This window comes from Lynx rufus, unplaced genomic scaffold, assembly GCF_022079265.1.
Source record: "Lynx rufus isolate CCGP_SWC_20201006 ecotype Redwood Valley unplaced genomic scaffold, mLynRuf1.p SCAF_1, whole genome shotgun sequence".
Classification (NCBI taxonomy): domain Eukaryota; kingdom Metazoa; phylum Chordata; class Mammalia; order Carnivora; family Felidae; genus Lynx; species Lynx rufus.
This window is the reverse complement of record NW_025814823.1, coordinates 161,608,178-161,633,324: the sequence shown is the minus strand read 5'-3', so window position 1 is coordinate 161,633,324 and position 25,147 is coordinate 161,608,178. Positions and strand designations below refer to the sequence as shown.

Genomic DNA, 25,147 nt, shown 5'->3' with positions numbered 1-25,147 from the left:
TTTAGGATTTTTGTTTCATTCTTTTTTGTGGTTCTATTTCTATATAAAACTTCTCATTTTATTTACTCATTGTTTTCCTGATTTTTCTTACTTGTTTATGTGTATTGCATCTCACTGAGCTCATTTGAGATAATATTTTTTTAACGTTTATTCATTATTGAAAGATAGAGACAGAGCATGAGCAGGGGAGGGGCAGAAAGAGGGGGACACACAGAATCCAAAGCAGGCTCCAGGCTCTGAGCAGTCAGCACAGAGGCCGATGCGGGGCTTGAACTCACAAACCGTGAGACCATGACCTGAGCCGAAGTCGGACACCCAACCGACTGAGCCACCCAGGCGCCCCGAGATAATTATTTTTAATTTGACATCTGACAACCCATGGATCTCCATTTCTTTGAGGTCATTTACTAGAGATTTATATTAGTTTATTTTGTCAGTGTCACATTTGCCTGATTCTTTGTGATCCATGTAGCCTTGTGTTGGTGTCTGTGCATTTGAAGGAGCACACTTATTCCAATCTTACAGACTGGTTTAGGTTGTGCAAGGTTGAAGCTAAGTCTTGTGGCTGGTTCTGAACTACAGTCTGTGTTTAGAGAACTTATTACCTGGGTCCTGAGCAAGTATGGATCATCTCTGGTCCTTGGGTGAACAGGTCTTCCAATAGGACTGGACAAGTGTCCACTTCAAGATCTGCAGATAGTGGATCTGTTACCTGGTGCATGGATGGTTGTGGCTCCTGACAAGTTTCTGGGCGGACTTCTGACAGATTAGTGGACAGCGTCCTAGGTGGGCAGGATTAGCCCTGGAACATGACTGAGAGGGGCTGGAACCATTACAGGGCAGCTTCAGCATCCACCATTGGGACTGAGGTCAGTGGGCCTACCTCTTGGAACAAAGATGAGTGGATCCCTGGGCAGTCAAGATTATTGTGTGACTATAGGTACGAGGGACTAGAGCTGGTTACAGGACTGCTTGAAGTTCTATGGTTTGACTGAGATTGATGGGCCCATCTTTGGAGTTTGGGTGGGTATGCCTCCTGTGTTCTCTACCTATGAAAGAGAGGAGCTGGAGCCAAGTTTTGGGATTGGCAGTTGAACTGACATGTATTTCGTGGGTGGTCCCTGAGCAGTATGCAGGTGTGACTGGTGACCAAAAGTGGCTAAAGTCAAGCCTTAGGCCATTTCAGGGTCTACAATTGGGACCAAGATTAGAGGGCCTGTTATCTGTAGCATGGATAGGTATGTCTCCTGGCAATTTCCTGGCGAGATTTTGCTGGTGGCAAGACAAAGGTAAACATGCTATAGCTGAACCCACAGTGGAGCAGAGCTGTTTCTGTGTTTGCAGCTAGGACCATAATCTATAATTCTCTCTCCTGGGCATGGGTGTGCCTTCTGAAAACATCCTTCTTCAGTCTTTGGCTCCGGTGAGGTTTCACCATCTCCTACTTGCATCTCAAAGTTCCCACAAAGTCACTTTTGTCCATGAATTACCAAATTATTGTTGGATATTGGAGAGAGTATCAGTGGAAGACTTTCTGTTCTTCCATTTTTCTGATGCCACTCAACACATGAGGATTTAATTGGGATATAGTCACTTAGAATGTCACAGGTAGCTGCAGTGGTTTTCACTTCCTTAGTATTGTTTAAATGTATGGTTTAAAGGTTATATCATTAAGGTACAGAAGAACAGAGAAAATGTAAACAAGCAGTAGATTCAATTTTTTTTAAATTTTTTCAAAGGACATTATAGTGTTACTTAAACTAAGCTGCCTACAAAATAAGCACCATGATGAATTACAACAAAATGTTGTGGCAGAAAGGAGTATTCATGTGGGTGAGTAAGAATCAGCCAGTGTCAGTTTTGATTTCTCCAAATCTTACAGAACTGATTAGACAGAAGAAATTTATGATTATATTATATATACCATTCTACAATTTCTGCATTTTTCTAGGTCATTTACTTGAAGAGAGATTTCATCAAAAGCAAATATATTTCATTTTATTTGGGATTCCAAGATGGTGTGATGTTTTTGCAATTGAAAATAGTATTGGTGAAACAACACAATTCAATACTTGATAAATATCATTTTCTCAGGCCAAAGGCATTTAAAGTTTGAGTATTATAAAGTCCATTGCAGGAAAAAAAAAGACAAAATGGAAAACCATAGTGGTTATTAAAACTAAGTATTCAAGTTTCAAGGAAGGATAATTAACTAAGGTACTTAAAATTTCACCATATTCAACTAAAAAACACAAGACTGAAATAGTAATGCATTTGAACAGAATAAACAATAATAGATTTCAAAATGGTAGTATTTACATTAAAAATACTATCAATAATACTATAATGTTTTTTCAAAACAATCTTTTGCAGATGAATGGAACTCAACATATGAGTAGTTTACATAAGTTTAGATCTCATAAAATATATGGAAAAAGAAGAGAATTTAGAAATGATCTAATGATGTTTTCTCATTGTATCTATGAATAAACTGAGACCAAGTATAATGAATGACTCATCCTAAACTACTAATTGTGGCAGTCAGAGCCAGAATTCTAAACACCTGACCTGAACTCTGTCTTCTTAATCTATATTATGCTGCAATTTTTAGTTCCAGCATAATATCTTCTCATGATAAAATTGAATATCTTTTAGCTCTAGATGTAATACATATATATCAGAGTAAATTTGTAAAGTTTTGTGAATATATAGAAGATAACCTATTTACGCCTATGAATCTGTATATATTTAGTATAAATATATACCTGTATGTATATACAAATGTATTTTATAAATTATGGATCTCTATGGTTATAACAAACATATTTATAAAATCTCTGATTTATGACATAAGTTTTCTAGTTTTAATATAAAACAAAAAAACAAAAAATCATTTATCCAATGGGTGAAGGACACCATATGACCGTTTCTTCTATTCATGAGTTATCTCATGAGATCTTATGTATTAGGTAGATAATACCCATATGTGATAGATATTAGGGCAACTAGATGAATTAACAACTGATTGTTGCTAACAACTGATTAATGAAAATCAGTTGTTAGTAATGATATCCAAAATTTATTGATTGATGTCCTACCTGGAAAAAACATTTCTAATAGTATAAAGCTTATCATGACTCTCTTACTCATTTTTTTCTGAATGATTTGAGTGAAGATTTATAAAACTTTGTGTACCAAATTTTGTTAGAATTTGTCACAAGATGATAATGTTGTTATAGAGACAGAATCCAGAAATACTGTAGAGAGAAAAGGAAAAATCTGAATTTGATGAAATGAAACTTAACAGAAATGAATATAAGACCGTCTGTTTACACTGAAAAAAACTGAATAAATACCAGTGCCAGAATTTAGGCAAAGATATACATATTTTAGTCAGCCATTAATTAACTCGGTATGGGGAATTTAAATGAATTATTGGTCCAAACGTCAGGGGGAAATCCAGGTTTTTTGTTAAATCCTCAATTAACAGAGGAGTAAATGAAATTTGCAAAACACTAAGAGATGTATGCCAATAAAAAAGTTTTTCAAAATTATTCTTGAAATCCATGATAAATTATGGAATACAGTATTATTCATAATTTTCATTATTTCTTTACATTATTTCATGTATGTATTTGCAAGCAGTAGAGACTGACTCCTCCTGCCCACCCACTGTCTTAGGAGATGTAGAAAAACTTATTAGTCCACAAAAAGTTTCTCCATCTTTTCCCAAATTCCTCACCTTACAGAAATAATAAACACAGATGATTTCCGATTGCAACAACTTCTTTCCCACTGAGAGGCAGGCATCTTCTATCATTTATAGAGGTGTTACAAAATAGAAAAATATAAAACTCTCATCTCATATAAAAATATTTAAAGTCATAGAGGATCTTATACTTGTGTCCTATCCTTTTGTAATTTATCCTAATTATCTCATTGAAAGTGGATAGCCTAGTCTTTATGAAGCTGTATTCTCCTAGAAACATAAATAGAAATAACTTATATGAACTGATGGTAGTGTTCATTCTTGTTTTTGTCTATAAATCGACAGTATTTTGGTAACTTTCAGGTGTTAAATTTAAGGAGATACTTCAACAAATAGAACACATTCAGGTGATAATGATAAAATGGAAGGATGTGTCAAAATTATGTGATGTAAAAAATGATTGAAGAATATGCAAATGTTTTTTCTGAGTGAATGTGTTGAGGTAGCTGCCTTCCAATACATTTTTGTTCTACAATTTTAAGGACAGAATTAATGGAATTAGTATCTACGATAATAAAGTATAGTGGGGCAGAAACAGCTCTATAAAATGAAGGACCTCTGTTACAGAGAAGTGGGTAGGTTACATGGGCAGTTTTGTGATTGAAAATTTCTGCTTAAGAAGAGAGTTTATGCAGAGGTTTGATGGTCATTTGTCAAGATGCTGATTATTTAGCAGTAGGTGTCCCTTCCCTATAAGCCCAGATTCCTATGATTCTGTGTATTTCTCAGTACTACTTTTCATCCAATGTCATAGGCTGACACGAGATTTATTTGACACAGAATTGTAAATCTTACATATTAAGAGGCACATATAGCAACCTGTGAAATTGGAAGTAAAAGCAACATGGAGATTTTAAAGAAAAGTCTTGTGCTGCTTATTCCAATTATGAATGAGCCTTTCTTATATGTTTCTTTTTAGCATGTGTGTGTGTGTGTTGACATTAGTGTACATAGGTACAGCAGGGAAGAGGTGAGTAGAATAACATAAGTAGAGAACTCGCCATTTTTTTCTTGAGTCTAGGAAGAGTTAGATCTTTATGATATTTGGGCCAAATTTTCTCATTTTAACTCAATCCATTTGTTCATACCATACCTCAATAATCTCCTCACTGAAATGCTCAATAATTCTTTGTCTTCCTTGTTCTTATACCTTTCAAATATTTGTAGGCTTTTATCATCTTACCTTTTAGTCATCCTTTTGTACAGTTATAGAGACTTTGAGTCTTTAATCTTCTTTCATAAGTCAGAACCTATATTCCCTTAATCATTTCTGTTACGCTTCTCTGAACTTCCTCTACAAGTCTTTTATCTGTAGTGTTCTGGTACTGAGATGTCTAAAACCAAGCCTTTAATAATAAGGAAAAATGTGTAAGTGTAACAAACCTGGTCTTGAGGCTTTCTACCTAGGGAAATAAAGAAGGTTACTGTTTTTCTTTGCTATACTAGTGTATAGAACATAGAAGGACCTAAGTTTCTTTCAAATGCCTTGGTTAGAGGGAGAATCAGCAGTGCTAAGAGATGCATTTTTTCCCCTGAATCTGGTTCCCTGTGTTGCATTTCTTCTCAGAGTATTATTCATGCTTTCTGGTTTTAATTCAGTGATCAGTGTTTAAATTTATTCAATTTCTTGTTCCTCTTTTCCTGTTATTTAGCACTATTTCTTTTAAATTATAACTTGGATTCAAACATTTTATAAGATAATACCCAACTATATCTAATAAAATGTGGAGTATGGGAAGGTTTACAATAAGTGTCTTAAAGAAGAGTAAAATTCAGTTACACTCTGGATGTTAAGCACATTTGAGAGCAGCATCTTCAATTTAAAAATTCCTCTTTTGGAGTCTATGGCTGGAAGAAGAAAGGATGCAGTTTTCTTTCCTTTTTTTCCCCCGCCTTTTCACTTATTTTCAGCTAGCTTCTGAATATCAGCCCTGATTTCTACGATTTTCATCAGCTCACACATCTTTGAGACATTATTTTATTTGATGAAGGGCCTTATTCTTCTCTGCCCCACAGTCAAATTCTTTCTATACTTTGACTTTAGGTCTCCAAAAGACTAAATTAAGGTCTTTGCTTGAAACTTGACCTGCTTTCACTAATCATTTTTACTTCTTCAACTTTGTCATTTTCTGATCTTTAAGTCAAAGGGAGGAGTCACCAAACATGTAAATTAGGGAACAATTGAAAACCTAAGAGTTCTTAGTTAAGTACTACCTTAGAAATATAATAGATTTGTTTTTGTTAAGTTCATTTATTTTGAGAGAGAGAGAGACAAAGACAGAACAAGTGGGGGAGAGGCAGAGAGAGAGAGAGAGAGAGAGAGAGAGAATCCCAAATAAGCTCTGTGCTGTCAGTGCAAAGCCTGACATGGGGTTCATAACCATGAACCATGAGATCATGACCTGAGCCGAAATCAAGAGTTGGACGCTTAACCGACTGAGCCATCCAGGCTCCCCTATAATAGATTTCATATAACTGTCCATTAGACTCTGACTAGCCAATTAGCTCTTACTATGCAACTAAACTAACAATAGTTTCTACAAGTGATGGGATTAACTTGCAATATGCTCAAAGTGAATGTAGCCAATATATACATGCATCACCTTGTTAATATTTCAAATGACTTAATTTACATAAGGCAGTGATGTCAATCATGAACTGAAACAGAGGTTTATGCATTTTTTTTTTTTTGACATGGTGAATGGGACAACCAATTTAAGTAATTCCTTCAGGACCAATGATACATGGTGGTTATTTTTACAATCCAGGTTACCTGAATAATGACAATAGCTTGTTTTGAAAGGATAGAATCAGCTTCATTTTTGAAACCATGGTCTATAGCTGAAGCTATAGATATACTTTGCTATTCACAATACTTTACAGACCACGAATTAAATATGTATATACACACAAATACATAAAGGGTTAAAAAATTCAAAGCAGGCAGTACATGCACCAGGTAATTAGGACTAATATGTTGTTTGGAATTAAAGTCGAATCTTTTTAATTGGCACATCTCAGTGGGAATAGAAATACAAACTTGTAATTAGGTGATTGGCCTGATTATCAAAGCTTCATTGGCATAGATTGTACTGAATCTTTTTTCTCAAACAACTATAGCATGATATGGGGGCTGTGCAGAACAACCATAACAGGGCTTCAATGTTGCCTAAAAGGAACAAATGTATACAGAGTGAAGAATGTAAACTGGCCAACATTATTTCACAACCGTATGTGAGAATCCGCATTTTTGGAAGAAAAATATGTCTGTGTTATTTTAGTAAAATAATCTATTCTTTATAATCAGTTAGATGTACTAAATTAAAGCCTCTGACAATTAAGTGGGTATGAAGTAGGTTTGTAATTTATTAGGCACCCAGGAATTTCAACCCTGATCTGTATTCAGCAGTCCAACTGCATTACTGTGAGGTGTACAGATGGAAGTCAATAAGCAAGGATGAGAATTCTTCTTTTTAATCAAGTATAAAAGTCTAAGGAGGTGGGGGAGTGTAGAACCCCTCAAAAGTTAAAGAGCTGTAAACAATCAATAAGTAACTATAAATTGTTTGTATGAATGCATTATATAGCTATTTAACATGTTATTGCCATTTCTGTTTCCTTCATGCCACTATCTGTATTCCTGAAAGTGGAAATCAGGACTTCAATAGATAAAAAGTCATCTAATTCATATTATGACATAACAGCCCAAAAGAATTCATTGAAGGTCACTTTGACACTCTTAATTAAGAATTTTAACTAAAACAGTGATTGTGGGCACAAGATCCTGTACTTAGGAAAATGGATTTTAAATAATAGTAATAGTTCACATAAAAGCTTAAAGAATATGTTGAAACATTTAAGAAAATAAACTATATCAAACAATTTAGAAAACTTATTTATATTTAATTCTAGTGTTATTTAGGAATTAATTTTTACATTCCCTAAATGCTGTTTAGATATCCTATTTCTTATTACTATATGTAACTGAGTATGAATGTCGTGTGTGTGTGTGTGTGTGTGTGTGTGTGTGTGTGTGTGTGTGTGTGGTATGTTGCTGTATTTCCTGCAAATAAGAAAAGCTCTATGATTTATAGCAAATTGGATTATATGAAAGCAGGGAGGACAAAATTAAAATATATGAGTACAAGTTATTTTCCTTGTCGAACACACTGAGGGGTAGTATCATCATTTTCAAGGAACCACAGAGGGCTCACCTTTAAAAAACAGAAAACAAATGGAAATATAAAGTCTTATTTATTGTGGTTATACACTGTAGACAGGTGTTCTGGGTGAAATAGATGTTGCCTCACCCCCAGTCATTCACGTTTAGCTCTGTAGGCAGTCAAAGACTATTTATACCATAAAAATTGTTTGTTGTTATTTTATAATGGAAATCTGGCTCAATAATGCTCATAATAACTCTCTGCTCCTTAAAAACAATGTTAATAGACATACCAGTAAAACATACAGATGAACTTGGACTGTTTTTGGGGTTAAAAGGTCACCTCAGGGAAAGATAATCATTTTCTATTAATGCTCAAACCACTATGCACTTCAGTGAACTATATGAAAGGACACAGTGTCTTATTAGAAGATTAGTTTACATTATAGGCTGACAAGAATGGCTTGTAAAGTGTGATTCATGCTCTGAAACAGCACACTAAAGATAATTTCTCCCCTGTCTAGTCTGTAATAATGAAAATAACCAAGAAACTACGTCCTAGACTTTATAGGCCCATAAACACATACAAAATCAGGTCACCCTATGCCACTATTGTCACTTTCCATTCATATTTACTATGGTTATTTCTTTTATCCAGAACCACACTTGTATATAAAAGTGAATAGGATCAGCCATTTAGTTTTCAGGAATACTTTCTCACTTCCAGAATGAGCAAGAAATCAAGCCAAATGATAACAGGAGAAACTACCACTTAAATATGCTCTGTGAATTTAATCTATAATTTGTCTGTTGATCTATTCAGTATAAGAATAATTTTGTCCACTTGGTGGAGTTACTTAAGACCAAACAATATTTAGGGAACTATAAAAACAGCCTAAAAATAATACAAATAGCTCATAATCCTTATTATTAAAAGGATATCTAGTGGTACATTTACTATTATAATTCACGTAATTATCATTGTATAGATTATAAAGAAATCTGGAGGAGCGAATTTACAGTATACTGGCCTACTATAAAAATTTCCATTTGGCTAAAGAGAGATATAATAATTATGAATTAAGTCAGATTTATAGTTATTGGTTAACTCATTATAGAATTATTTACCATATTAGTCATTGAATAAAAATGCAGCAATTTGTAATATATATTGCCACACAGAATATACCTTAACTGAGACGGAAAAGATTATTTGCCACTTTATTTGTTACATGTTTTAATACATAAATGATATCTACATTTGGTGGTTTCCTATCATCTAAAATGTAATAATATCATTTAGTATTCTAATTAATATTACTTAATGGTAACAATATAATTTAATTGTATTTCCCCCACCCCAAAATTCTACTTATTCTTTGAAACCAGGTTAGGTGCCATTTCATTAGTTAAGATTCTCTGGCCCAGCCTCAAAAAGAATTAATTACTCTTCTGTTTCTTGTGCAGGTTTCTATTATACATTTCACAATATAATTTAATCATTTATTTACATGTAGACTCCATTTGGAGATTTTGAACTTATGGAAAGAATGTGTCCTTATATGGGGGTTACTTGGGACAAGACTTAAAATACAATAACATGATATGGCAAAGCCCCAGTGAAGAGGTTACATTGGAAGAAATGAGACTGATCATTGGGGTCAGATATAACAGTTGAGGTGAAATGGGTATGTTTTAAGCCATCTTCAAGAGGCCTCAGATGTTTGCATGCACCTTCTTGCACATGGTCATAAGAACGGCCTAACCTAACCCCGCAGGTCTAGTAGACATGCAATGGGAATACACTCCGGGGGATGTGGTCCATGTGACTGAGAGAGGGCTGTCTGTCTGCCCGTTGTAAAGTGAAGGACTAAGAAGTGGGAGACATCTTCTCTTTGTGCCTCAGTAGACCACTCACAGCTTACCTGACCAGCCAGAACAAAAGCGTGAGGCCTTTTCCTCTTGTTGGTTTGCCACTGCTGGAGAGAACCCAATAGTTCACCTGAATGAGGAATGTGGGAACACCAAGTTGTGAATAATCAAAAGAAAAATACCAATAATAGTCATAGTAACTTGACGGATGAAGACCAAGCCAAAAAGCCTAGACAAGTGGAATTTGCGGGGGGCAAAAGTGATGAAGTAGAGAAGGATTTCAGAGAAATATTAATAATCTTCAAAAAGAGGCACTTATAGCCAACCCTTTCTCCAAAATCCTTCAGGAGTCAGAAAATATGATTTCCAAATTGAAAGAAATCACTCACACAAGCAAATAAAGACCATGACTACTGTTAAGGAAGAAATATCATCAATATGAAAGAAATACGGTAAGTGAAAATCTTGAGTGAAGAACTTTAGAATTGTTGGACTTTATCAGATTGTTCCAAGCAGCTGATGGGGTACACATGTGCTCAAATATTTACTCCCTACAAACACTGGGTCATTTGTAAAGGGCTTCAGGTGGTCAGTGGGTTCAGACTGCTACCATGAGCAGCCTACTCCATTTGCTGCTAATGCTATGAAAAAGAAATGAAAGAGGTTGGGAGCTCTGGTTCAAAAGCTATATCTAGAGAACTCCTGTGTGAATAAACAAAGTTCTAAAAGGAAAATAAGAAAGGGGAGAAATAATGAAGAAAAATATTCCATCAAAAATCAGGTGAACTCCACAGATGAAAAATTTCACCAAGGGGCAGACACCATAAAGTGCAAACACAGTCATAGAGAATATACTTTCATATACTCAGTTTAAAGAAACTACTTGAAAAAGTGCTACAAACAAATGAAATTTGAAGCATAAAAAATATCGAAGATGTAGAAGTAGAAAGAAAACTGAGAAATTAACATTAGGACGTTAATTAAATTAAACGTATAAACTAATATTGACTCTGGAATTTATGTAAGTATTATATACATTAATATTAGGATTGTGTAGTTATATACAAATATATGATAATTACATGGCTTGGAATTTGTAATACTAGAAGTAGACAAAAAAAAAAAAGAGACACTGGGGAAAAAATCTAAAAATACTCAAGTTGGAGTGGGAGTGTAAGGAGGAAGAATAGAAAAATAAAACATTTAGGGGTGCCTGGGTGGCTCAGTTAGTTAAGCATCTGACAGGTCATGATCTTGCAGGTCATGATTTCAAGCCCCACATCGGGTTTTGTGCCAACAGCTCAGAGCCTGGAGCCTGCTTCAGATTCTCTCTCTCTCTCTCTCTCTCTCTCTCTCTCTCTCTCTCTCTCTTCTCTCTCTCTCTCCCTCCCTCCCCTTACCCCACTCATGTGTGCGCTCTCTCTCTCTCTCTCTCACACACACACACACATACACACACAAGAATAAACATTAAAATAATAAAATATTCTAAAGATTTTTATTAACATGGAAGACGGGGTTGAGGGAGTTAAACATTTTTATGTTAGGTTCATAGTTATTATTTAATTTAAACGAAAAACTGGTGATGTAGGACATGTTAGGATGGGGAGATGTAGTAATTTGTTTTAGTACCAGCCCAGGTCTGTGCACCTCCCTTGTATTCCTGCCAAAATGATTTTGACAGTGACTTAGGGTAGTAGAGCCAGTTTGCTGCAGCTGCTTCTATGTACTACTAGGGTGGAAGTACTGGAGTATGGGGATTAAAGAAAAGAGACCACTGCACTCGTGGGTCTGGTACCTCCTGTATCTGCTCACAGTGTCTTGCCTTGCATCCAGGCTGCCTGCCTTTAGCTCTAGTCTCGAGGCCTGCAAAGTATCCGATGTGTGTATTTCAGAACTGCTTGTGAGTTGACACCTCATGAAGCAAACTTCACCAGTAAAACTGGGGAGATGACGTACCATCTTCCATCACTTGGCGAGGAGCTCTGCCAGCTCAGCTACGTGCTCCTCTTCTCATCCCTGTTTTGGTCCTGTGTCCCTGAGATTGCACTCACCAGTGGTGTTAGCACATAAACCTTTGCCTTAAATGTTCTCTTCTGAGGAAGTCATATTAAATCAGAAGGTAAATACTGATGACACTTAAAAGAATTGCAAAACTTCCAAGCTAATGGGTTGGGAAAGAAAAGAGAATGAAGAGAATCAAGTACAATCCAAAAAACCATAAAGATGCCTGTAATGAAGAGGTAACAACTAAAAAGTAAAACAACTAAGAAAAAAACAATAGTGAAGAAGGATGCAAAACAACATTATCAATTAATGATGTTTTTAAGGTATTGATTTTTCTGTTATAAGATCTATACTTTACAATTGTGTTAATTACACAAAATTCAGCTACTTACATTCAACTAGAAACTTAGGTACTGGGTTAAATCCTAGTAACAGGGTATAAATAAAGGGATGGGTAAAGATGTTTCAGGCAATTGTACATTGACAAAAAAGCAGGAATCCCAATTAAAACTTAGGTAAAATGTAATTCAAAATTACAAATATTAATTGAAGCTGTTAAATTAAGCAGAGGCTATTAGACTGAGGTGGTCCTAATATTTTTAGCAGCCTACCTGAGCAGATCAAAACGTAAGCCTGTAAATGTATCAAATTTAAGAAATTTAAACCTAAGTACAACCAATCACATACAGTGAACAGACTTTCCCAAATAATGCAGCCCCTTAAGCTATAGCCAATCAAGTAATTTCCTTCCTTTTTTTGACCTCTTCTCTAAAAGTCTTTCCCTAATTTCTGTTGGTGGAGCGCTTCTAACCACTTCCAGTTTGTTTGGCATTGCCTGGTTAGAGTTGATTTTTGCTCACATAAACTCTAACATTTTTAATATGCCTCAGTTTACCTGATAAAAGAAAACACAACTCAATAATAAAAGGTACAGAAATAGGCCATATTTGCTGCAGTTTGTGATGTTATTGTGCTATTCCCCTAATTAGAACTTGAAGTTGTATTATAAATACTGCCATGGGAAAGCTCACTAAAACTAGACATGGCAATGTGCCTGCACAAATCAGCAACCCAAATATTTTTGCAATCTTTCTTGTCCTGCTTCAGGCTACTTTAATTGAATAGTGGACTACTAGTCAATAATATAAGTTGCATACAAATTGGTATCATACTATAATTTTCTATCTAAAGTTCATGCCTTAGGTGAACATTAAAACAGGAGTATTTAGGATCTATTTGAATTTGACTTTTCCCTTGAAAGGAAATGAGAAACATAAAATACTTTTTTAAAAAGAACTAAAATGTATAAAGTAGCTGAACTATAATTATTTATTGATTAATCATACATTGATAGATACATAAAGTGACCTTGGCATATGCATATCTAAAACTTTAATTAAAAAACCATTTCAAAGATGTATAATCTTCAGTGTTCAAGAAAAGGTACAACCTAATAGTATTTTAGACTCAGTTAAACACATATTAAAGCTCTGACCTAATTATAACCTCTTGGTTTCATACCAAAAAGATCAGAGAATGATTTTTTATATCCTTCTTGAAAAGTAAGGATGGTGAGGAGTCTGGCTTTTGGTTAGAAGCCTATATGCAAGGCCTCATCATAGGCATTGCAAACGCTCTACCTGGTGGGGTTCACTGGGGATGCTGCCCGCCCCACACCGGATTTGGTGCACAGCTCCTATTTGTTTGAGGCCTCAGAAGATGTCATGTTCAGCTGTCTCTGCAGAGTTCTCCTTAATGGGGGAGGTCGGGGAAACTTTGAAGACACTTTTCCCCACTCTGAATCAGTGCCCAGTACTTATTCACTTCCAGCTTTCTCCCTTGCCTTGCCCCCATCCCACAGTCCATGAAACTACTAGAGCCTTTTGTTGGGACTCTGTCACCAGTGAGATACCCCCCCACATCTGTGCTATCCCACCTGACCCTTGACTGGTGCACTGTTCCATGGGAAAAAATTAAACAGGGGGAGCTGGCATTTTCTCTGGTTTTAGACTCTTGCACATACCATTGCATTAAGCAATTAAAGGCTTAACTCTTATTTTTTGGCTTTTTTCTTTAATTGGTTACTCTGACACCTGGCAGCTCAGCTCCCTCTCTCAGTTCAACTGAAATTTTAACAGATGGGATAACTCTTAAAGTAAAAAAAAAATAAAAAAATAAATAAAATAAAATAAATATCTGCATGAAGCAGGAATATTTAGAATTTAGTGTGTCTTGAAATGCCTGTGAAAAGAGCAGTAACTGGCAGGGATATTTAAGTCAGAGGTTGATTTATCATCCCCTCTTATATTTAAGCCAAAGGCTATGTATGATATAAGTGTTCTCCAAAAGTCAGGGCATCTTTTCTGATTCCACTTTTCTTCAGTTATATTGTAATTATTCACAGTGCAAACTATTCCTTCTTCTCTTCCTGCTTTGTACTTGATCAGAAGAAAAACTACACGAGACTAAAAAGATAGTGGGGGCATAGGACTTGCCTTCTCCAATCCCTATCTATAAAGCTTCTTAATTAAGAATATACCTGAAGTAAGTTAAATGACTGTAAAAAAAAAAATTATGCCCTACATCTTGCAAATGTCTCAAAATAAATTTAAAACATCTTATAACCCAATCTTAGGGTTATAAAAATGTGGATAACCTTACATGATAATCTGTACCCCAGTACACTTAATAGTAAAACATATACTTCATTCTTTTAATTCAAGCCTGTACTTTTTATAGAATTGTAGTTGTGGAAGTTTGTAGCTAAATTTAGTTGATCAGCATCAAGTCACAAGACAGCAAGGATGCAGCAGAGCAAAGGGATAGTAATTGTTGCCATCAGGGAATTTATTTTTCTATTTAAGGGATAGACTGTGCCTTTTTTTTTTTTTTTTTTTTTGAGAGAGAGAGAGAAAGAAAGAGAGAGAGTGCAACCCAGCAAGGGAGAGGGATATCTCACTGTTTTCAAAGTGATAGAGACAGATTTTAATACTATAGCACTAGAGTCTGGACCCCCAATAATGCCATCTACTGTTGCAAACTAATAGAAATTTCTATTATTTTCCTCCTTTTGAATTTTTTTCTAATTTTTTTCAAGTTTTTTAAAAATTTATTTTGAGAGAGACAGAGAGAATTCTAAGCAGGCTCCTCACTGTCAGTTCAGAGCTCAACAAGGGGCTCCAACTCACAAACTGTGAGATCACGACCTGAGCCAAAACCAAGAGTTAGATGCTTAACCTGCTTAGCCAACTGAGCCACTCAGGCACCCCAATTTTTCCTAGTTTTTTAAGTAGCAACATTTAATTTTTTTAATCTTAAATATTTTTAAGAAATACGTAATATAAAATTTATCATCTTTTTAAAAAATTGAGGTTTTATGATGAATAACATAATAGTTTCAGGTATACAACATGACTCAGTATTTGTATATATTGCAAAATGATCCCAAATCCAGTTACCCTCCATCACCTTACATCGTTACAAAAAAAATGTACCCCCTTTTTACAGATAGGTTATTTTTTATCATGTTAGGGTACCATAGTTTAATTTACCAGACTTCTGTTGACATTCAGGCTGTTTCCTGCCCTTTACCACTATGAACAGTGTTGCAACAGGTAACATACCTAATATATCATTTTGCACACATAATAAGCATATCTGGGGCCAACTTCCCTAAATTGAAATTGCTCAGTCAAAGGAATGTACCTTTGAATATATATATAAAAGCTATCTAATTTCCCTCCTTCAGTATTCTGTTTTGGGATTTTATCATTTTGCAATGTGAAAAATGCCATTTCAGGGTAAATGTAATTGACATTTCACATATGATAATTGAAGTCAGCCTTGCTTTAATGTTAAGAGTCATATGTACTTCATTTTCCATGACTTTTCTTGATATTCTTTGCCTCTTTTCTATTGCCTTTTGGTCTTTTTCTTCCCCTTTTGCAAGAACATTTTATTTATTGTAGATTTTGATCTTTTCTTTTAAAAAGAGTTAAAGTTTTTGTTTTGCCTTCTATTGTTACTTGCTTCTGATTTCTGTTTATGGCAATTTTTGATCAGGTAGTATTTCTATTTATTTTAATTTTGATATAGCCATGCTAGAAATTAAATGAATGTAATTATTCCATGTGTTCTTTTCATACATATCACAGTACTGCTCTTAAAATTTTTAGAATTCAGTGAAAGGAAAAAGAAACCCAACAAAATGATGAAGTGGTATATGATAAGGTGGAGGTAAGTAACGGGTATTATAAGAATATAGCTCTGCTCTAGCTATGAAGCCTGACATAATCAGTAATGCCATACCCACTGCACCTATAAAATAATATTATTACACACTTTACACCAAATTTTCACTTGGCTGGTAAAAATCTCTCAAGTTGATTTTTCTTCCTTATATAATTCTAATCTTCTCAAGCATAAACAGACTGTTTTACTTGATGTACTCAGAGACAGGTATTAGTTTTAACATTCAATAAATGTACTGATTTAATTAATGCAATGTTTGGGAATGTGTTTCCCTTTTGGGACATGGAATTTTCTGTTTTTTTTTTTTATTTACCAAATTAATGATTAAGTGGAATAAGTATCTAGATTTTCTGAGTCTAAATTCTCTGTGGTGCAAGAATTTATGGTAGCATCAATTCAATTGATCTGAAAAAGAAGCATGTGCCAAAAGGAAGAAAGTGAAAAGTGACCCTGTAAATCATATATCTGTTGATAAGAATTCCATGTAAGCCCCTGAATTTACTTAATAGAATGGTGGCTCTGCCGTGTGTATTTTTGGCATATATAGCCAAAATTGGTTTCTTCTTCAACCATCAACATAGCTGTATACGTTTCTGAATTTGTGTATTCAGACATCCTAAAATTTTCTCTATATCCAAATGAGATATATCATTTTAGAGTAAATTCCTGCATTAACAATAACCATTACAAGAAAAGAAGTAACAAATTTAAAGTGGTTATATTTTGCTAAACAAAAACCATATGACCGGTTCTTTATTTTATCTCTAATTTCACAAAAATCTTGAAAGTTCTTCAGATAATAAAACTGAACTAGAAATAGTAAATTTTCCTTGTTTAAATTTAAGGTTAGTCTATAATAGAGGTAGGATTCAAATCTATGCTACTTTGATCCTAAAACCATTTTTTCCTCCCATCACGACCTCCTCAGAATTGTTTCACTGAGTTAAGATTTAATAGTATGCACTCAGGTTTTATAAGATATTAAAGTAAAAAAAATATGTGTTTAGGTGCAATTTGTGCATTTTTAAATAATAGTAATGGAAAATATTATTAATTACATTTTTGCTGCTACTTACAGAATAATAAAATAGATTATTAATGAATTATTTGCTATAAAGAGGTTTTTAAAGTTTTGTATCAAGCAGGATTTGCCATAAAATATACTCCATTCAGAGCATTTAAGTAGATGTACTTTAAAGATGGTTTAAAGATGGAGCAGCATTAAGAAAATAAAGAAAATATCTTTGTCTGTTTGGGCTGCAGTAACAGAATGCACCAGACTGGAGGCTTATAGGCAGCAGAAAATTACTTCTCACAGTTCAAAAGCTGGGAAGTCTAAGATCAAGTTACTGGCACATTTGGTGTGTGGTGAGAACCCATTTCCTGGTTGGAGATGGCAGTCTTCTCCTTGAGTCTTCAGATGGTAGAAGGGACAAAGATCTCTCTGGGGTCTCTTTTGTAATGGCAATAATGGTCCCACCCTCATGACCTAATCACCTCCCAAATGTCCCATGTTTAGGTAATATCACATTGGGCATTAGGTTTCAACAGTTGAATTTTGGGGATGCAGAATCCTTCAGTCTATTGCACAAGGAATATTGAGATATTCAGAGATAAGTGACAGAGAAAGACATATTCCTGCCTCTTCAGAATCAAAGTAAAGAAGGAGAAACGGCAAGAGCTGGAGCCAAGGATGAGGGTTTACTTAATGGGACATAAACTTATGGCACAAGGGAGCTTCAACCAGAGAAATAGTTCTGATGTTGGGAGGGAACTGGAAAAAAAGAATGAAAGAAATTCTCTCCTTTCTTCTTTCACTATAACCTTTGTGTTCAGGGAACCTATATGAACCAATCCATAGGTGTCAGCCTCCTAAAGTATAGAGCAGAGCAGAGGTAGGTAAAGAACAGAATGAGGCAGTGTGTGTGTCATGAGATGAGTCAAATGACTAAACAGTCCAAGCTTTAACAGTAAGCACCAAGACATGTCTAAATATGTTTTCCTGTTTGCATTAGCTAGTAAGAAATGTACAGATAAGATAAATAAACTTAAAAAAAAGAGAAATGTACAGATAACATTCTTTATCCAACTATAATAATTAAATTATCTCCATTGTTTCCTACCATATTATTCATTTGTTGTGGGTTTTTTTTCCCTTCTAACTAAACCTTTTCATGTTGCATTAATTTTGAAAGATGTTATAAGTGCCACCTAAAAATACTCAGGTTATAAAGAAAAACTAATAATGATATAAAATAGTCTAAAATGACATAGTATAAAATGAAATAAGTAATATAATAATAGTATAAAATGGTATAATAGTATAAAATGATGTAAATAATATAAAACTAATAATACAAAATGTAAAACTAAAAATTATTTTCACAGATCACACATATTACATATATTATTATATTCAATGCCTTAAAGTGAATGTTTTGTACTTATTAGCAAATCAGTAAAAATAAAATTATAATCTTCCTGCCTGGCAAGTAATCATCATCCTCTATCCTTTTCTTTTTCTGAGTATTTTCAGTAATAATAAAACCACTAGATGACCACATCTTGCCCATATTTGATGGGTTCTGAAATCTGAAAAGAGGAGATGGAAAAGGAAACTATAGACTACTAAAGATGAAGCAGTAACTCCACTTGTTTGTATAATGAGGAAATTGAGGTCCATACAAGTTATATAAGTTGCCCCAGTGTCAAATTTAATATTAGAACCCAGATTTCTTGATGCTTGTTCTGTTCCTTTGCCTTAAGCCCAAGAGATTTCTCCTACATGAAGAGCATTTTCATTTATTTATCTATCTATCTATCTATCTATCTATCTATCTAGAGAAGGAGAGGGGGAGAGCCAAAGGAAAAAGGAGAGAGCGTGTACATGCGTGTACAGAGAAGGGGCAGAGTGAGAGGGAAAGAAAGAATTTTAAGCAGGCTTCTCACCCAGCATGGAGCCTGACACAGTGCTCAGTCTCACAACCCTAACTATGACCTGAGCCAAAATCAACTGAGCCTTAACCAACTGAGCCACCCAGTCACCCCTGTGAAGAGTATTTTCCAACTTGATCAGGATAAAGAATTCAAACAAGGGCCCACAGGGTTAGGGGACATCTGAGATTGAATACTGTGGCAGAGGCCTACATTACTTGTAGAGAATTTTCAACAGACAAGGCTACAACGAGTCTTTAAACCATAATAATGAAGTGTTTGTTCTTATTGTAAAGGCGATGGTTGAAACTTTGATGATTTCAAATCATGTAATCATATGATCAATATTTTAGAATGCTCATTTTAGCTACTGCATGAAGAATCAGTTTGAAAAAGCAAGGCTGGAGGTGGGGAGTTCACATAGGAGAAAACAAGTGCTTATTGTGTCGATAAGAAGATAAAATAACAAGTCATATTTAAGAGTAATTAAGTATAAAGAATCAATATGATTTGTTAATTGATTGGATGAAGGAACTAAAAGAAAATGGGTAAAGTATAATTTCCATGTTTATGAATAATAAACTAGGTGGACAATGTTGTCATTCACTGAGATTGGAATTGAACTGGTGTATGCAGATGTGAACAGAAGATAAAGAATTCTATTCACGACATGCCAAAGTGAAGTGGCTGTAAGTTATCTATATAGCATTGATTTTGAGATAAAACATAGAATTTTCAGCCATTCACACATGACTCTGAAGTCTTTGAGCCCATGGATGGTTTCAGACAATCCCTAAGTGACTTGAAATAGCAAACAAGACAATGTATATGTGTGTGCACATTTTCAGGAGAGAGCTTGCTAATTTTCATTGTATTCTTAAAGATTCTCTAGTCCATTAATACTTTCTGAAGTCTTGCAAAGATATGAAATCACTATAATCTAGGGAAAGTTGATAGATACATGTACAGGCATGCCTATATTTTGTTTTTGGCCTAAATATTTCTTCACATTGAATGGAATTTTGTGACATTACTGAATTTATGAATGATAGCAAGTTTACTCAAGATGAACATGTATGATATGCCTTTGATTCTATACTGATCCAAATATTTTAAAAACCTTTGGCCTACAGGATGCCACAGACAATGTTAGAAAGGATCCCTAATTCATGTAGTTTATAAGACTTTCAACCAAGACACTCTAGGTTGGAAATAAATAACTGCCATGTTATGACATAAAAGATCTTTTTTATCGTATTTTAAAAAATATTATAGTTGAACTTTTCCAAAAGTAGCCCACCAATATGTCAATGTACAATTGTGTAAGTATGGGTGCCACAAGGGAGATACCTGTGGGACAATGGGTTTTCAATTGTTTATGCAGGAATCACATTATTTCTTTTTCTTAGAACTCTCTGCTGCTTGTGTGAGAATTAACTTGATATCCCTGATAATATACCTCCTTTCTTCCCAATTATCTTGCTTAAAGATGCGGGGTGAACCATCCAAAAACTGAGGTGTTGACCCAGTACAATAGGGAATTCTTTCTAGCACTTCCATCATTCATTTCTTTGTACATGGAGCAGAAATTAAGTATACAATTTATTGAGGTAATTTTGAGTGCTAGACAATGGATTCATCACTAGCAACAGTGAACATGACATAGTCTCTGATTTCATAGAATTTACAATCAAATAGGTGATACATACAAGCAAACAAATAGTTATAATATTGTTTTGAGTGTTATGATAACATTAGTTACTAAGATATTAAGGGTTCTAGGAGTATTCATACCAGAAGCTTTCATACACTCTTTGGGATTTCTCAGAGAAATCAATATCTAAGTATAGACTCTATCTGATATAATGGGGTAACCAGGGAATTTTTTGTTGTTGTTAATGTTTATTTATTTTTGAGAGAGAGAGAGACAGAGTGTCAGTGGGAGAGGGAAAGAGAGAGGGAGACACAGAATCCAAAGCAGGCTCCAGGCTCTGAGCTGTCAGCACAGAGCCCAACATGGGGCTTGAACCCACGAACCGTGAGATCATGACCTGAACTGAAGTTGGACGCTTAACCAACTGAGCCACCCAGGTGCCCCACCAATTGAATGCTTAAAGCAGAAGAGAGATATAATCAGATGTGCACTTTGGAAAGATCAGTACCACGTTAAGGATTCTTGCAACATTATTACCACTGTTTATAGCCATGTTCACAAGTGACTTGCCAATATTGCAACCTGACTAGCAAGGGTGGGGGTGAGGTGAAGGCAGTAATTCTTAGCCTCTAGGTTTGTGAGGTCAATACTAGGAAGAATTCAGATTCTAACTGTTAACACTGCTACCAGAATTTCAGTTAGGATTGAATTTAGTGGCATATCTAGTGTGACCATAGGTTCTGGTTTGCCTGGGACAGCTGTTTGCACTCAGAAGTGTTCTTTACACTCAGAATATGTGGTCACCTTTATAAAATCCCTAAATAACTGTGGATTAAACTAAATATGTGTTCCATTCTGAGTCTAGTCAGAAAACAGTAACATTTTAACATTAGAGAGAACTTAATATAAAACTTTTAATTAAGATATCACACAGATAGCAATTGCAGGTGCCAACTACTCTGCTTAGAGCTGGGTAATCAAAGGGGGACAGTTGAAATTATTACAATTTAGTAGCTTGGGGAAGGGACCAGAGGAAGTTGAAAATCAGATATGTGAGGAGGAGCACTGGCCAGTAGCTGCAATTGTCTCTGAAAGCCTGTGATGGGGCTGATTCATTAAGTAGTAAGAAAATGCATAGTAGACTTAATTGCTGGAGCCACTAGAACAAATTGTCTGTCAAATGTCAAAAAGTTAGACTGAGGCAAAACTGATAGGAACAGGAAGTAGGCGGAAAGCTCAAAAGACGCAAACAGCTTCCAGCCCTTCAGTGTCCCTGTGGCTTTCCCTGTTGGCTGAGCCTGTCAATGTAGATTGGCAAAGCATAGATGGTCCCAGCCCCAAAGCTGCATGCTCATTTACTGCGCATTTACTGGCACACCCAAAAATGGGTATTGTGTTTGATATGGTTTTAAGATTTGGACCTATGCAGTGGAGGTTATTAGTGTATCACAACCATTAACTGGTTTTGCTTCAAACTCCTTCTTAAAGCACATTATTTTTAAAGGAATATATATATTAAGTATTGGTTTAGATGTTATGGTGCAAGTAAATACTTTCTACATGAACCTTTGAAGGCATTTCTTTCACCTAATTTACTTAATCTATTTTTCCATATGCGAAATAATTTAGCTTAAGTGTAGTAGGCATATCTATGTAAGCGTTCTGTTTTTGCAAAATTAAAATTTGCTTTGCTCTGTTTTTATTGCAGATAAACACATATACACACATAGTCATGCCTTGAGGTATAAGCAACACATTAGTAAAACTGATTGAATTTTCACCTTCTTTGCAAGCATAGCCATGTTTCTTACTTTGCATGTCCTTCAGGCCTCATCAGAGCACAAAGTTCCAAGTGACTTCAAAGGGTTTTCTGTGCTCAGATCAGCTCTATGGGGCATGTAGGAAGGTGCGAAATGAACCGACACCAGAGGTGCAATGAAAGGTAAAAATCCTAGCATCACCACAGCTCTTGAGCTAAGCTGCAGGCTAAATTTTTGCACCTGGATATAGGAATCTCGAAGGGAAAGGTGGTAAGCAGTTAAGGCAGGAAATAAATCTGAGTTTTTTTCACTGGATTCAGGAAGATTTCCTCACCAAACAACATAGGTAACATTTCATTATTATTATAGGAATCTGTCAGCTTTCTTATTTAGAAAAAGAAAGAACAGATAAATGTAAATCATCAAAAATAAAAGCAAAATATAGTATCTAGCTATTATAGTGCCTACCTATAATACAATATGCATTCCATATATGCTATTTGGGTTCAAATAAGTCATTCAAAGCCCAATAAATGTTTTCAAGTGTTTATATTTACAGTGGTATGAGTTCTAAGGATATTGAGGAATTAAAGACAGACTCAGAAACATATAGAAGAAATCTTATCTTTCCATTTACACCAGCTTTTCTCTCTCTGAAAGACTGGCTTGGGGAAAGGGATGAAATAGGTACAAAATGAAGATTAGATTCAGATTCTATGTCCTCTGACACAAATACTTGAAAAAACTCTTTTTAAATGAGCAAATATAAAATTTAGCAGTGTTTATATGCATGCAAATGCTTAATCAAAACACAATATTGCAAAGTGAAGTGTTTATATTTTTAGATAGATTGTACATACGCTTGATAAAAATTACAAAGGCTTGAATTTTTGAGAACTTAATTCTTTAAATAATTCTGATTTGATATTGATCAATCTGAAAGTCCTTTTCTGGAATTAGGATTTTTATTCTTCTATCAATTCAAATATTTGAACTTGTGGATATTTAAACTTTTTCTTTGTTCTCTTGAGGGTTCTTCTCACAAATATTACTTTGAGGGTTCTTAGAGCTCATACTGATACTACCTTACTGTTAATTGATAAAGCATGGAATTAGGACTCATCAGAGACTTTGCAAAGCTACAATAAGCAGGAGCAAGTTTCTTTTAGGTTTTTAACTGGTTTACAAAGAATATATGTTGAAAATAAACATTTAAGAATAGCCATACCTCATTCTTTATGCTCATCATTGACCAACATTCCTACTAGAAGATCAGTAGTTTTGGAATGTGCCTTAGAGTATTGACAATAAACATTGAATAAGATACATTTTAAGCTCAATAATATACACTAAAATTATTAATTCTTCATTAAAATTACTAATTCTTCAGTCCAAAATATTGCTTATGCAAAATTAAATGGACATGTTGTCTTTTTTTTTTTAATGTTTATTTATTTTTGAGACAGAGGCAGAGCATGAACAGGGGAGGGTCAGAGAGAGAGGGAGACACAGAATCTGAAACAGGCTCCGGGCTCCAAGCTGTCAGCACAGAGCCCGATGCGAGGCTCGAACCCATGGACCGCAAGATCATGACCTGGGCCGAAGTCGGACGCTCAACCAACTGAGCCATCCAGGCGCCCCGGACATGTTTTCTTAAAGCCAGACACGTTCCATCATGCTCTTTGTCATTATCAAAACATTTTTTCTATAATGCTGTAGCAATTACTCTGCCCGGTTTGTGTATCCTATATCCTACTTCCCTTCCTGTTATCAGAGTTCACTTGTACTAGAGATTTAGTGTATTGCTAGTAGCTGAGGATGGAATTATGTGATCAGAAGAAGAGAATTTTGATAATTGGCAGTAGATTTCCTCCTCTATATTGTTAAGTTTTCCCCCTTATTTCTGGGATTTGGCCTCTGGGTACCATTTGAAATTTATAGTATTGTATACCTCTGGCAATTTTCCAGATGCCTGGCAGCTCCACAGGGCCCTTATTGCAAGTTCTTCAGCCTTTAGGTCTTGAAAAATCCTCTTACCTAGTTTCATATGTACTAGAAGAGAGCATCTGAAATACACCACTTGCCATTGGACTCTAAAATCCACATCTTTAGTTCTGATCTCTCTAATTTATGCTCCTTTATTTCTGCTTGAATAATCTCCTTTCATCATAAAGTTAGCTTATAAAACTTTGAAGGAACCGTGCTAAAGCCCAACCATGGTGTCCAAGGACAATGTGTCTGGATGAGAGAGGAGTTATTTTAAGTCAATAATGATGAGGGAGTGTGGGGCAAGCTGAGGGCCAAATATAGGCTGGAACACACCCCCTACCCCCAGGTGGAATATGTGTGATGTTCTTGGACACTCCTGGATGCCCAAGAACAAAGAAAAGGGGTTTAAGTGTTTGCCATGGTCATGTGAGAAACTAAGGCAAATGAAAAATTAAGTTCCCTTACTGCCTACGGTCCATTGACAAGTTCTTGAAACTGGCAGAGTGACCTCAGCCGCCTCAATGATGACACTTTGCTAGGGGTAAAAGGGAATCTTAGTTTAACATTATCCCAACCTCGAGGATCCTATAAATCTACTTTCTTTATCTCAGCTGCCCCAAGATATATGCTGGCAATCATATCCAAGTGTATGGCACCCTGAAATATATCTGAAGGGTCTCATGACTAAGGTTTTATTAAATGGTAATAAATGGTGTTTCCTTAGCCACAGCTAGCCCTTCAAGGTCCTG

The 25,147-nt window shown here is 35.2% G+C and overlaps 1 long non-coding RNA gene across 1 annotated transcript in view; it reads left to right on the top strand.

Annotated features, from left to right (window-relative positions):
• The window catches only part of LOC124519403 (uncharacterized), a 64,086-nt gene extending 47,864 nt beyond the window's left edge, over positions 1-16,222 (top strand). Inside the window, exons 2-3 of the long non-coding RNA XR_006964092.1 lie at positions 10,151-10,255; positions 15,986-16,222. This is a non-coding gene — a long non-coding RNA (uncharacterized LOC124519403). The remainder of the gene's footprint in view (positions 1-10,150; positions 10,256-15,985) is intronic.
• The last annotated feature ends 8,925 nt before the right edge of the window (positions 16,223-25,147 follow it).